Source organism: Mus musculus, chromosome 8 (assembly GCF_000001635.26).
Source record: "Mus musculus strain C57BL/6J chromosome 8, GRCm38.p6 C57BL/6J".
In the NCBI taxonomy this organism is placed as follows: domain Eukaryota; kingdom Metazoa; phylum Chordata; class Mammalia; order Rodentia; family Muridae; genus Mus; species Mus musculus.
In genome coordinates, this window is record NC_000074.6 from 80,166,898 (window position 1) to 80,178,596 (window position 11,699).

The 11,699-nt window shown below is 41.4% G+C and overlaps 1 long non-coding RNA gene across 1 annotated transcript; it reads left to right on the forward strand.

Annotated features, from left to right (window-relative positions):
• The first annotated feature begins 1,799 nt into the window (after nucleotides 1–1,799).
• Gm30552 lies at nucleotides 1,800–11,119 on the forward strand. The gene is made up of 3 exons (XR_387802.2): nucleotides 1,800–1,914; nucleotides 9,031–9,091; nucleotides 10,632–11,119. It is a non-coding gene; the product is annotated as a predicted gene, 30552 (long non-coding RNA).
• The last annotated feature ends 580 nt before the right edge of the window (nucleotides 11,120–11,699 follow it).

An 11,699-nucleotide genomic window follows, 5' to 3' on the forward strand; every position in this document is an offset into this window, starting at 1 on the left:
AGTAGTCCATTAGAGCTCATCAATTTATAATTTTCCTAGTAAGCTTTCACAATTGAATGGAAGGGACAAATATCAGTTAGGTTTCTACTGAGTGTAACTTCCTCACCCAGACTTTACGATGACTCTATGACAGAGGCATGGTCACTTCTATGTTATGGAAGAGGGAGTGGTAGGAAGTACAACAAGCTGACTCTCCAGGTAGACACAGCCTATTTGCACAGTAGGTGTCAATCTTGAGTATCTACTTGCCTCCTCCAGGCTAGCTCTTCTGTGTCCATCTCTGGGTCTTTAGGATTTCCCCCTCTGGAATTTAATGGAGATGAAGCATTTCATTGTTGCTCCCAGCAGGTCTCAATATGTGTACTGTTCTTCCCTCCCTCCTCTCTCCCTTTCTCCCTCCCTCTCTATACTTTACCACACAGATAGATGGATTCAGAAATATAACAGTCCTGTGGTTTGTTCTGTTAGACCCTTAAACACTCCTTCTAAGTTAACCGTTAAGGCAGTAAGATAGACCTTCTGCCTATGGTGAATACCAATATCTCCAGCATATGTATACCATGTTCTTCCAATGGCCCAGTTAAAGTTGGTGTCTTTGGCAAGGCAGGCTTTATCAGAAATGAGAAAGTAGGATCAATTTCAGAAGGAAAAAAAAAACAGCTGAGAACTCTTCACTCACAGCCATAGCTTGTAGACTGTAGCTGTTTTTCTCCTCACCAATCCCTATAGGTTGCAGCCATGAAGAAATTACAGTGCTGGCTCTTGATGCGGCCTCACATACAACCTCAATCTATTTCTCTTGGATATAGTCCACCCAAGTTGCACTACCACCCTGTCACAGGGGAAGCAGTTCCCAGCAGGACTGCCCGAGCTCCATAAATACTCTCCTGGCTCCACCTGAGTGTGCACGCAAAGGTTGTGCCCGGGAGCTTAAGTGTAGGGAATATGTCTGTAATTGGTGATATTTAAATACATGTTTTAGACACTCGGGTGTTCTTTCTTTCTCTGTCTTTCTTTCTGTGTCTCTCTCTGTGTCTCTGTGTCTCTCTCTGACTCTCTGCCTCTGTCTCTGTCTCTCTGTCTCTGTCTCTGTCTCTCTCTCATACACACACAAAATTCATAAGGCTTTTTTTTTCAAGCAGAAGTTACAAAAATAAATCTGATTTTTTCTCTTTTTTTTGAACAAATGTTTTACTTTTTTTTGTAACAAACTCCTCGCAAATTGTTGGTAAATTCATATTTTGATAAATACATTAAGTGTACTGAACCAAATTTGATATTTAAAAAACTCAGTTCTATATCACGAGTAAAGCTACCGGTGATTCTACTTACAAAATGCCCTTCTCCAGTTTCAACCTTCTAGCTTCCCTGAAGACTTAGATCATTAAGTTGTTTTGGAAGTCGCCCCTGCCTCCCATCTCTCAGAGTTTCACTTGCTTGCATTTCTTTAGAATAGAGAAACTATTAAAATCTATTACTTGGCTCCTTATTATTCAGGGCTAGCATAAATATAGAAACTGTATATGAACTAGATTGAAATGACTCAAAGGTAAATTTTAAATTAAAAAGTTTTCCCAAAGAAGACTACAAACACAAAATACAGAGAAGGGAACCTAAAATAAACTATATCTGAAAGCAATCATTTAACTATATGACCAAAAATGCCATCTTCTAGACAAAATTAAGAAGGGCCACACCCGGCTCATCGCACATTGTGCAAAGTTGCCAGCACAGCAGACGCTAAGTCTCCTGGGAAACAGTATGTGTGGGCTCAGACTTTGAATTTAAAAAGAGAGGAGAGGGAAGGGGGAAGGAAAATGCCTGATAGACACAGTTTGCTGGAATAATTTGTTAACGAGAACGTTTCTGCTCCTTATCTGAGAAGACTGTGGGCAGTGTGGGGCACAGAGCAAGGTTTGGCTTCATTCTTCTCTTTTCAAAACGAGAGTGTTTTTCTTCGTGTGCTTCGTGTTTAGGCATCGGGATGCTGGGGTTACATAAATTAATTGTATCCTTGCAGCACTGACGTGAATGGGTTCTTTAGGAATAACATGCCGGAGGAGGCAGGGCTCTTTCCCCTTACCACCCACACTATGTTATGAGTAGCACGGAGTATTTAAATGCTTTGGCACAGAAGTGGAATAAAGAGCTGATCTTGAAAATACCATTATCATTATTTATTTTGAAATTGATACTTGGCTCTATTTTAAGGCTTACACCCAGTTTTATCTGTGTCTCAGATAATCCAACTCATGCACAAGAAGGGGCCCCAAATATTTTTCTTTCCTCAACCCCATCCCTGTATCTTTCCATTTAATTTTTGGAGGAAGAGAGAAAAAAAAAAGAAAAAAGAAAAGGTGAAGAAAACATGGATCCAGAAAAAGACATCAACAGAGGAATGTTGTTTATTATGATTGGATGGTTTCTATTGGCCCAGTCGGATCGTTTTATGTTTTATTTTGATTGAACAGATATCACTTTGCCAAACATAATTCCTACAATTCAGCTTTTCAACCAAAATGAAATGACCTTTCTCAGCAGATGGTCTCTTGCTGAAAGTGTCATTACCTGGTCAATAACTCTGTTACTGTAAAAGTGACCAGCGTGATATTGCACTTAATATTTGTCGTTTAAATTTCGTCTTGGCTGAAGCCCACAGAATGGCTAAGTGTGTTCATCTGGTAGTACAAGGAATGGGGTGAAGGACTAGAGTCTCACTCAGCCTTGGGTAGTGCTACCTATCAGCTACACCTCTCTTTCTGGTTTTACTCTTGTATCTGTGTGTGTGTGTGTGTGTGTGTGTGTGTGTGTGTGTGTGTGTGTGGCAATTGTTAGTTTAAGACTAAGTATGTTTGTGAGGGGTTTTCAGAGATGATGAAGGGAGATAGATGGATTCCTGGACATGGGCAACACTACTCTGTGCTTGAGGGCAGCACAGGATGGCAAGGCAGAAAGCCAGCTACCTTACAGCTACTCTCTCTGCTGAGTCCTCTAAGCCTAGCCACCTTTGTTCTCCATACCCTGTCTGCTGTGATGGAAGGCTCTCCTGGAACCATGAACTGAAATAAATCCTTCCAGCATTTTTGTCTAGAGTATTTTGCCACAGCAAAGCAAAGTCTGGCAAGCACACAAGGTTCTTCAAAAAGATACTCTTAAAACTGGACGAAAGTGTTCTGATTACCCTCTCTCAAACTGGTTTTTATCATAGATGTGAACAGGCACCAGGTCATAGCCAATGCTCTCTTCTCAATAATGCTCCACACTAGCACTCCCTGTGCTTTGGTTTACATTTGTGTCCTTGTATCTAGCCTTGTGACTATTGACTTTTTAAAATGGTCATCTCTTTTTGTTTTTGTGTTTTGTTTTTGATTTTGTTTTTGTTGTTGTTGTTGTTCTAAGACATGAGTTGATGGAATGGGTCTTTAAGTTCTGGGTTCACAGCCAAGTCTATCTTGCCCTGACTGTGAAGCTGGAAACAGAAGCTGGTGCCGACAAAGCACTCTTGACTGCCCAAGGAAGGCTTTCTCCTCTGAGCAATGGGGATTCCAATTTTATTGCGCACGTGCTCTTAATTCCTGAAGTGTGAGGGAACGAATGTGCAATCTTATGCGTGACCATTTCAGGATGAAGTCTGGAGGAAGGGTAATAAACAGAAACAGCAGAAGGGAAAATTGCCAAAAATACACCACATCTTTGCAAAATGAGTCTTCTTATAGACAGAGTAGCCAGTGGAAGATGAAGGAGAAGACTCTGTTAACGGGCAGGATTCCTAATTAGAAAGAGCAGAGGCTTGGGGCCACAGATGGTCTCTCTCTCAGTATTGCATGTGTTAGGAGTTAAAAGTAGCAGCCTCATACCAGTGGGCTGTTTGATTCTGTCAGATAGAGTGCTTCAATGTGTTCTTTCAGGCTTGATGCATCTCAAAGGGGTTTAGTTGGTACCTGAATCTCCTGTGATTAGGAGTATTCCAAAACACCCAGTTTATACATCTCTGACTTTAACTGATAAACTCAAATCATCATATGCATTTATATACTGAAATGCAGGGGGGGGGACAGAGACAGGGAGGGAGGCAAATTGTATTCTGGCAGCTTCCATATAAATTCTCATATTTACAAATTTAGCTCTGACCCCTGTACATCCCCTGACGTCACCTTCACGCTTTTGATGCTTCTGTTTCTTTCTATAACCTTACTCTGCCTTTTAATTTTTTCACATTTGTAATGTGTGTCAATAAGAATGGCCCCCATAGGCTCATTTATTTGAATGCTTAGTCACCAGGGAGTGGTACTATTTGAAAGGATAAAGATTGAGAAGTGTGGCATTCGAGGAAGAACGTCCCTGGGTCTCTCTCTCACTCCCCCCCCCCCCCCGTGGTCCAGCAGATCAGGAGGAGGCTTTCAAGTCCTGCTCCTGTACCATGCATGCCATCCCACTCCACCCTCTGAAATCTATAAGCAAGGCCCCAGTTAAGTGCTCTCCTTTATAAGAGTTGCTTTGGTCATGGACAGCACTAGAGCAGTGTTTAAAACATTTCTGTTTCCACTAGTAAGATTATCTGAGTTTGATCTCAGCATCTTCAATAATAGTCTTTGTGACATGGACAACACACCAGCCTTTGTGAGACTGTATACGTTGTTCATTTCAGTGCCTTAGTCCCTTCTGGGAAGTTTGAAACTCAAGGTGTCCAATACAGGGAGTGCTATGGGGATTAGGGGAGTTTTGACTTGTTATACCCAGAAGATGTTCCAACTTGCAATAAGGACACATGCTCCACTATGTTCATAGCTGCCTTATTTATGATAGCCAGAAGCTGGAAAGAACACAGATGTCCCTCAACAGAGGAATGGATACAGAAAATGTGGTATATTTACACAATGGAGTACTACTCAGCTATTAAAAACAATGAATTCATGAAATTCTTAGGCAATGGATAGATCTGGAGGATATCATCCTGAGTAAGGTAACCCAATCTCAAAAGAAGTCACTTGATATGCACTCACTGATAAGTGGATATTAGCCCAGAAACAGAATATCTAAGATACAATTTGCAAAACACATGAAACTCAAGAAGAAGGAAGACCAAAATGTGGATACTTCATTCCTTCTTAGAATGGGGAACAAAATACCCATGGAAGGAGTTTCAGAGACAAAGTTCAGAGCTGAGACAGAAGGAAGGACCATCCAGAGACTACCCCACTTGGGGACCCATTCCATAAACAACCACCAAACCCAGACACTATTGCATATACCAACAAGATTTTGTTGACAGGACCCTGATACAGATATCTCTTGTGAGGCTATGCCAGTACCTGGCAAATACAGAAGTGGATGCTCACAGTCTTCTATTGGATGGAACACAGGGTCCCCAATGAAGGAGCTAGAGAAAGTACCCAAGGAGCTGAAGGGGTCTGCAACCCTACAGGAGTAACAACAATATGAACTAACCAGTACCCCCAAAACTTGTGTCTCTAGCTGCATATATAGCAGAGGATAGCCTAGTCAGCCATCAATGGGAGGAGAGACCCTTGGTCTTGTGAAGATTATATGCCCAAGTACAGGGGAATGGCAGGGCTAGGAAGCAGGAGTGGGTGGGTTAGGGAACAGGGCAGTAGGGGGTGGGGGTGAGGGGAGTGGAGGGGACTTTCAGAGAGGAAACTAGGAAAGGGGATAGCATTTGCAATGTAAATGAAGAAATATCTAATAAAAAAAAGGGAGTTTACCTGTGAATGATAACTGCACCCAGGCTGTAGTAAGTGCTGACTAGTGCTCTGGAATCCAATAGCCTAGCACTCAGCAAATGGTCGATGGCTTAGTGGAAGGACTTTTACCTTGAGCTTCTAGCAAGAATGTCTCTTACTCTTAAGCTTTTCTACATTTCATATTTTCTCTTATTAGTTCTTTGAGAACTCTGTACTACACTTTTTTATTCTATTCACCCATTCTACACCCACACCAAATGTCATCACATTGGTGAGTACGGGGATGAAAATATGCGTTTGGTCTTTACTATGGTCCTTTTTGGTATTATTTATAAATACATGCGATACAGTCCAGGAGTCGCAACATCAGCATTGTTAATCAAACATCCAAGTTCATCCACCGAGGCTATGGTTTAATCTGTGGCCATGTCTCTGTGACCCTGCTAGTCAGGCCGCGCATGCTCTGTGAGGGCTGCGTTTTCACCCACGGAGACTCGCAGCTTGATTCAGCACAACGCAGCCAGTATTGCTGGTACTCAAGACTGCGTGTTACAGAATAAAACAAAAGACTTTAGCTTGCATCGTGTTTTGTTTTTTTGTTGGCAACTGTCATCATTTGTTTGAAAATGAGCTCTCCTGAATTGACTTGAGTTGAATCATAGAGCCTGACAGAGAAGGATAAGGTGTTTAAATTTCTACAGTCATGTTTAAAGTTTTGTCTTTTGTGTTTTACAGCAGGGATCTACTTTTGCATCAGTGTCTTATAAAATGACCTTTGTAACCATCATCATATTTGAACTGGTTAATTGTTGCAACTGGTACATCAGCTGTGGCGGGAGCAGTGTGACGGCATAGCTTGTGATCATTCGTAGTGACTGTCAACTTCACAGGAACTAGAATCTAAGAGACAAGCCCCTGGGCAGGCTTGTGAGGGATTATCTGGATTAGATTAACTGGGAGTGGAAAGATGTAACCTAACAGGAGGGTGGGAGCATGGCCTGGGTAGATAAAATGGAAACAATGAGTTGCACACCAGCCTTCAGTACTCGTCTTCCTAACTGTGGGTGAGACTTGGCAGCAGACACCCACTATAGCCACCTTGCAACCCCTCCACATAAGTACCTTCTGAACTATAAGCCTCTATAAATTGTTTTGGTCTGTCAATCAATGACAAAATTGACTAAGACAATATACAGCCCTTTCAGTACAGAGGCCCCGAGTCCACCTCCTCTGTAGGTAATGCTGGGTCCTCTACTAAGCCATTAGAAATGAATTTCTGGATCAGTTGGAGTGAGATACAATGAGTGAATTTATTAAATACAAGTTGGAGACAGCACACACCTTTGGCCTAAATGTGACTCTTCTAAAAGAGATATTTGTTTGCACCCAAGACATCATAAAGGTTTCTTAAAAGAAAGTCATAACTAAACAAAATTATTTTGTGATTACTACAGTTGATAATGTTGGGCCGGTGAGATGTGTCAGAGGTAAGGGTGCTAGCTGCCAAGCCTGACAGCTCAGTTTGACCCCTGGGACCTACATGGCAGAAAGAAAGTACTGAGTCTTGCAAAATTGGCTCTGATCTTCACATGTGTGTGGCACATACATGTACACACACACATATGCACATATATATACACATATACACACAAACACACACATATACACACATACACACATACACACACACACAAGCACATACATACATATACACACATATACACACATACACACATACACACACACACACACACACACACACACACACGGGGAGGAAGAGAGAGGCAGATAGAGGAAGATAGACTAAAAGTATGGGAAATGGTTTACTAATTTCTCTAAAATAATTTTCTCCTTCTACATGGAATTGTAAGGTAGTTTACAAGGTGCACTATTCACAGTTCAGGAGGAGAGAGCAAAGCTGGCCCAGTCAGATACCAAGTTCACACATTCTGGCCCTAAATAAGAGTGGCCTGCTTGTTGCTTTAAGTACACTTAGTTCAGATGTGTCTCTAAAAAGAGAATATTGTCTATACTCAATTTACACAGTTTTGTTGAGGTTTTTGACTCTCAAGAAAACACTTAGATAATATCCTGGGGTGAAGGATTTTTTTTCCTATGCACCCTTACTATTTCATATATTTTTCATCTGTCTTAGATCCCGATTCTTCAAATGATTGTTTATGCTTTGAGAGTAGTACTCTGATACAATTTTCATTTTTTTGCTTTTAATTTATTCTTAAATCGAACTAAACAGTAGGCATTTACTAAACCAAATCAAATACTTAAAAAGAAAGGAAAAAAGAATGATTCTTCCTCATCTGAATTTCTCATCTATAAAGTTGTTAATACGGCTAGTGCTAGCTGTGCTTTTCTGCATAAAAACAGTAGCAGAATAGGGATATTTTTAAAATTCTGAAATCATATTATGTTAATGACTTTGTGATTTGCCCCTTCCAGTTCTTGATATTCCTAGGATTCTTTTCAAGTTAATGCATGAAAACAGTGGCAAGCATGCTGATGCTCAAGTAGGATTCCACCGTAGGGGCTTGGTCTGTTTTATACCCCTTCCTCCTTGTTGTAGACAGCAAACTCTCTTTGCTTATGCTCTCTTGCTTGAAAACAGTATTTCCCAAAGCTTCTTGGTACCGATATCTTCACTCATATCTTCACTCATGTATATAGTTAGTTTTTAAAGACAGGTATCTGGCAGTGGATAGGTTTGCCTCTGCCACACTGAAACAGCTAGAATCTTCTATGTTTGTTGCCACTGTGTAGAGATGTTCCATTTATGAAATGCAGAGGGAGAGACCAAAATAGCCTCCTAAGGCTTCGGTGTCCAAAAGCTTAAATTCTTAGAAGAATGAAGAAAACTCTGGTCAGAAGAAATACATGAGAAACAAATCATAAGACTCTAGAAATTCTGTTTTAGGTTGGGAAACGTTTCTCTGCCATGATAGGGGTTAGAGAAGGGTGACACTAGATGCCTTTGTGAGATGCTCATTGCTGACCATTGCACTGTACTTCCCAGATTACACTCGCAGAGAGCAGACAGCCTAGGAGAAGAGCATGGGTAGACAAAAATCCCAAGGGAGAAATGTGGTGTGTCTCACAGGGACACCTCTGCCCAGAGACAGTCTGGCCGAGGTTCTAGGTCTTCATAAGCAGGGGCACAGTAAACTATTCCCAGGCTAAGCATAATGGGAAGAAAGAAAGTCATGCTGTCTGATAGCGACTTGCTGGGCATCACAGTGAGCATAGCAAAGCCGGAGGTGACTTATGACTATGTCAAGGATCGTTTTCTTTTTCACACTTCCAAATCTCTTGACAGCCTTAGAAAGAACCTTGGTTTGACTGAGATCAACTTTCTACAAGTCAACAACATACCCGAGGTTGGTTACGGAGACTCTGTCTCATCTATGCTTTAAAATGTATTCTACTGTGATATTATTATGTATTTTGCTGTGATATTATTATGTATTCTGCTGTGATATCATCTTCTTTTGTGAAGGCTCGTTTCAGTTACACTTCCTCAAGTAGGAAGCGCCTGGTCAACTGGGTGTTCATCTGAACTCAAAGGTATCATCAGCTAGATGTCTTTGGACTATATGTATATGCTGACATATACATATTGATATATATAATGCTGATACATGTAATATTAATATATTATGTTAAGAGAAAAATGGTTCTTGTTGCTTAAATTTGTCCTCTCCTGGCCACCAGTGAGCTTCTTCTCATATGCTTGTTGCTTGTTTGAATTTTGTTCTCTGTAGAATGCAAATCCATCCCCATCTGTCCATATTTCTTGATAGTGAGCTCACCGTCTTTTCCACTCAAGGACTAATGAAGTTACTAATAGTTCATCCTCAGCCTGTCACTGCAGAGAAGCATGGATATGTCTTTATCTTTGTTCCTTAAAGTTAATTTTTGATTCATTATAAAAATCAGTTTTTAGGGTTTCAAATTTCATTATTGAATGAGTTAGTGCAATGTTTGTGAAATATATGGTGATTTTCTTTTTTTTTTTTTTACTAAAAAAAGGAATTATGGTGGGAAGGTGTGGGAAGGAAGGACATCAAGAAAGGTCTTCAGTTTTTTGTTGGTTTGTTTGTTTTTGACAATCTTGGGGTGGGTGGGTGTTACTAGTGAAAATTATACTTTGAAAAGACTTCATTGGTTTCTGGAGTCAGATTTAAACAAGGGCCAAGGACAAACTGTTGATTCAGTTATCCTTCTCTGAGCTCATTCCAGTTCCTTTATCAACCCCTCCCCCTCACTGTGTGCATTGTGTAGGCACATATGTTTGCACACAAAGAGGCCAGAGGAGGATGGCGGGTGTATTGTTCTATCATTGTCTGCCTTATTCTCTTGAGAAAGGATTTCCTAACTAACCCAGAGATATGTTGGTGATCAGCCAGTCTCAGTAATTCTCCTGTCTCTACCTCCCTGGACCCTGTAGGTTTGAGGAACAGGCTTGTGACCATGACTATGTCTGGCTTTTTGAACAGGCTCTGGGGATTTGAACTCAGCTCCTCACACTTACACAGCAAGCACTTTTACCCTCTGAGCTGTCTCCTTGGCCTTTCCCACTAGTTTTAAGTTTGATTTACAAACCCATTTGCTTGTGTTGTTTTATTGAGCTTCTCGGGAGGCATCTTCTTTCTCCCTGTCTTCTGATAAATCTGTTTGATATTTCTGTGGTTCTTTTAAAACTTGTGATGCACCATTAACCAGATCATGATTCGCTGAAGCTCTGAGTACTGCAGTGGTCTCACAGTTAGAAAAGAGCTTGGCTTTCAACTTGTGGCTCTGGTGCTGGGTGGTGCAGGCTACTGGCAGATGATGGCAAACCCCGCCTCCCCTGCTCCCTCTCCCACAATCTCGTCTCTTCTCCACTCTCTATTTCTTAGCTCTCTTTCTGCTTTGCAGGTTCTATGAATCAGGTGGCTGGAAGAGCAACTAGCTATTCAAATAGAGGCCAAGTTGTTCGTCTTCAGTGTGTGAATGCTGCTTTGATGATGTTGTGAAATGAACTCGCAGACACCCAGAACACTAAGGCATCCTTGGAGCAGTCTCAGCAGAGATCAAAGCGGCCCACTGCATGGAGGCAGCTCCCAGAGGAACAGTGTTGAAGACTCCTGGCAGGCTGTCCAGGGCAGCCTCATAGCCCTACTACCTGTGCCTGCCTGTTGGAGCACAGCCTTCCCTGTCCCAAAGCCTCAGATAAAAGACTGAATTCAGTGCTCAGTCCCATTCTCTGGAAGAAGTTACGATCAACTCTATCACTTTTAAAATGAAGCACGAATACCAATACTTTCACAAACACTGTCCCTTTGTCTCCTCCTTGGGGTGTAGTTTACCATATTTGAGGTGATTTATAACGTTATGAAAGTGATTAGCAGGGTATTAAAATCAATGTCAACTGAACTCCATCTAATGCTCACCAGGAGGGTGGAGAACCCACAGTCATTGTCCTAAAATCACTCTTATTTCCTTTGCAAGCCAGATCCCACGTTCTTATCTAACTTGGCACACACACAACTTGTCATTTCCTAACAGGAAATTTCCTATTAGTAATTTCCTATGAGGAAGCTGGTTTTTCTCTTTTTGTTTGTTTCTTGTTTGGCTAAGCAGAGGAAGATATCCTTACCTACCTGAGAAAGTTCAGTTCCTCCATGGAAGTCCAGGTCCTTCCTGTAAGTTTGAAAGCCAGGTCATATGACTCAGGCTACCAGGCTAGGCAAATAATTCTTCAGTCATAACAAGCTATATGCTAGGCTTTCATTTTTATCAGCCTAGGGTCAAGAAGTGAAAAACCCCAAAGATAAAGGCACTCTCCCAACTGGAGGGCTGCCATTTTCTGCAGAGGAGTTTTATGCATCTGTGAGGTAAGAGGGCAAGGCTTTTGTGTGGATAAGGTGACATTCTTGTGAGAAAATGAAGACAGCATGCAGTATATACCTCGGCATATTTAACACCGACAAGGAGGGTTTCAGA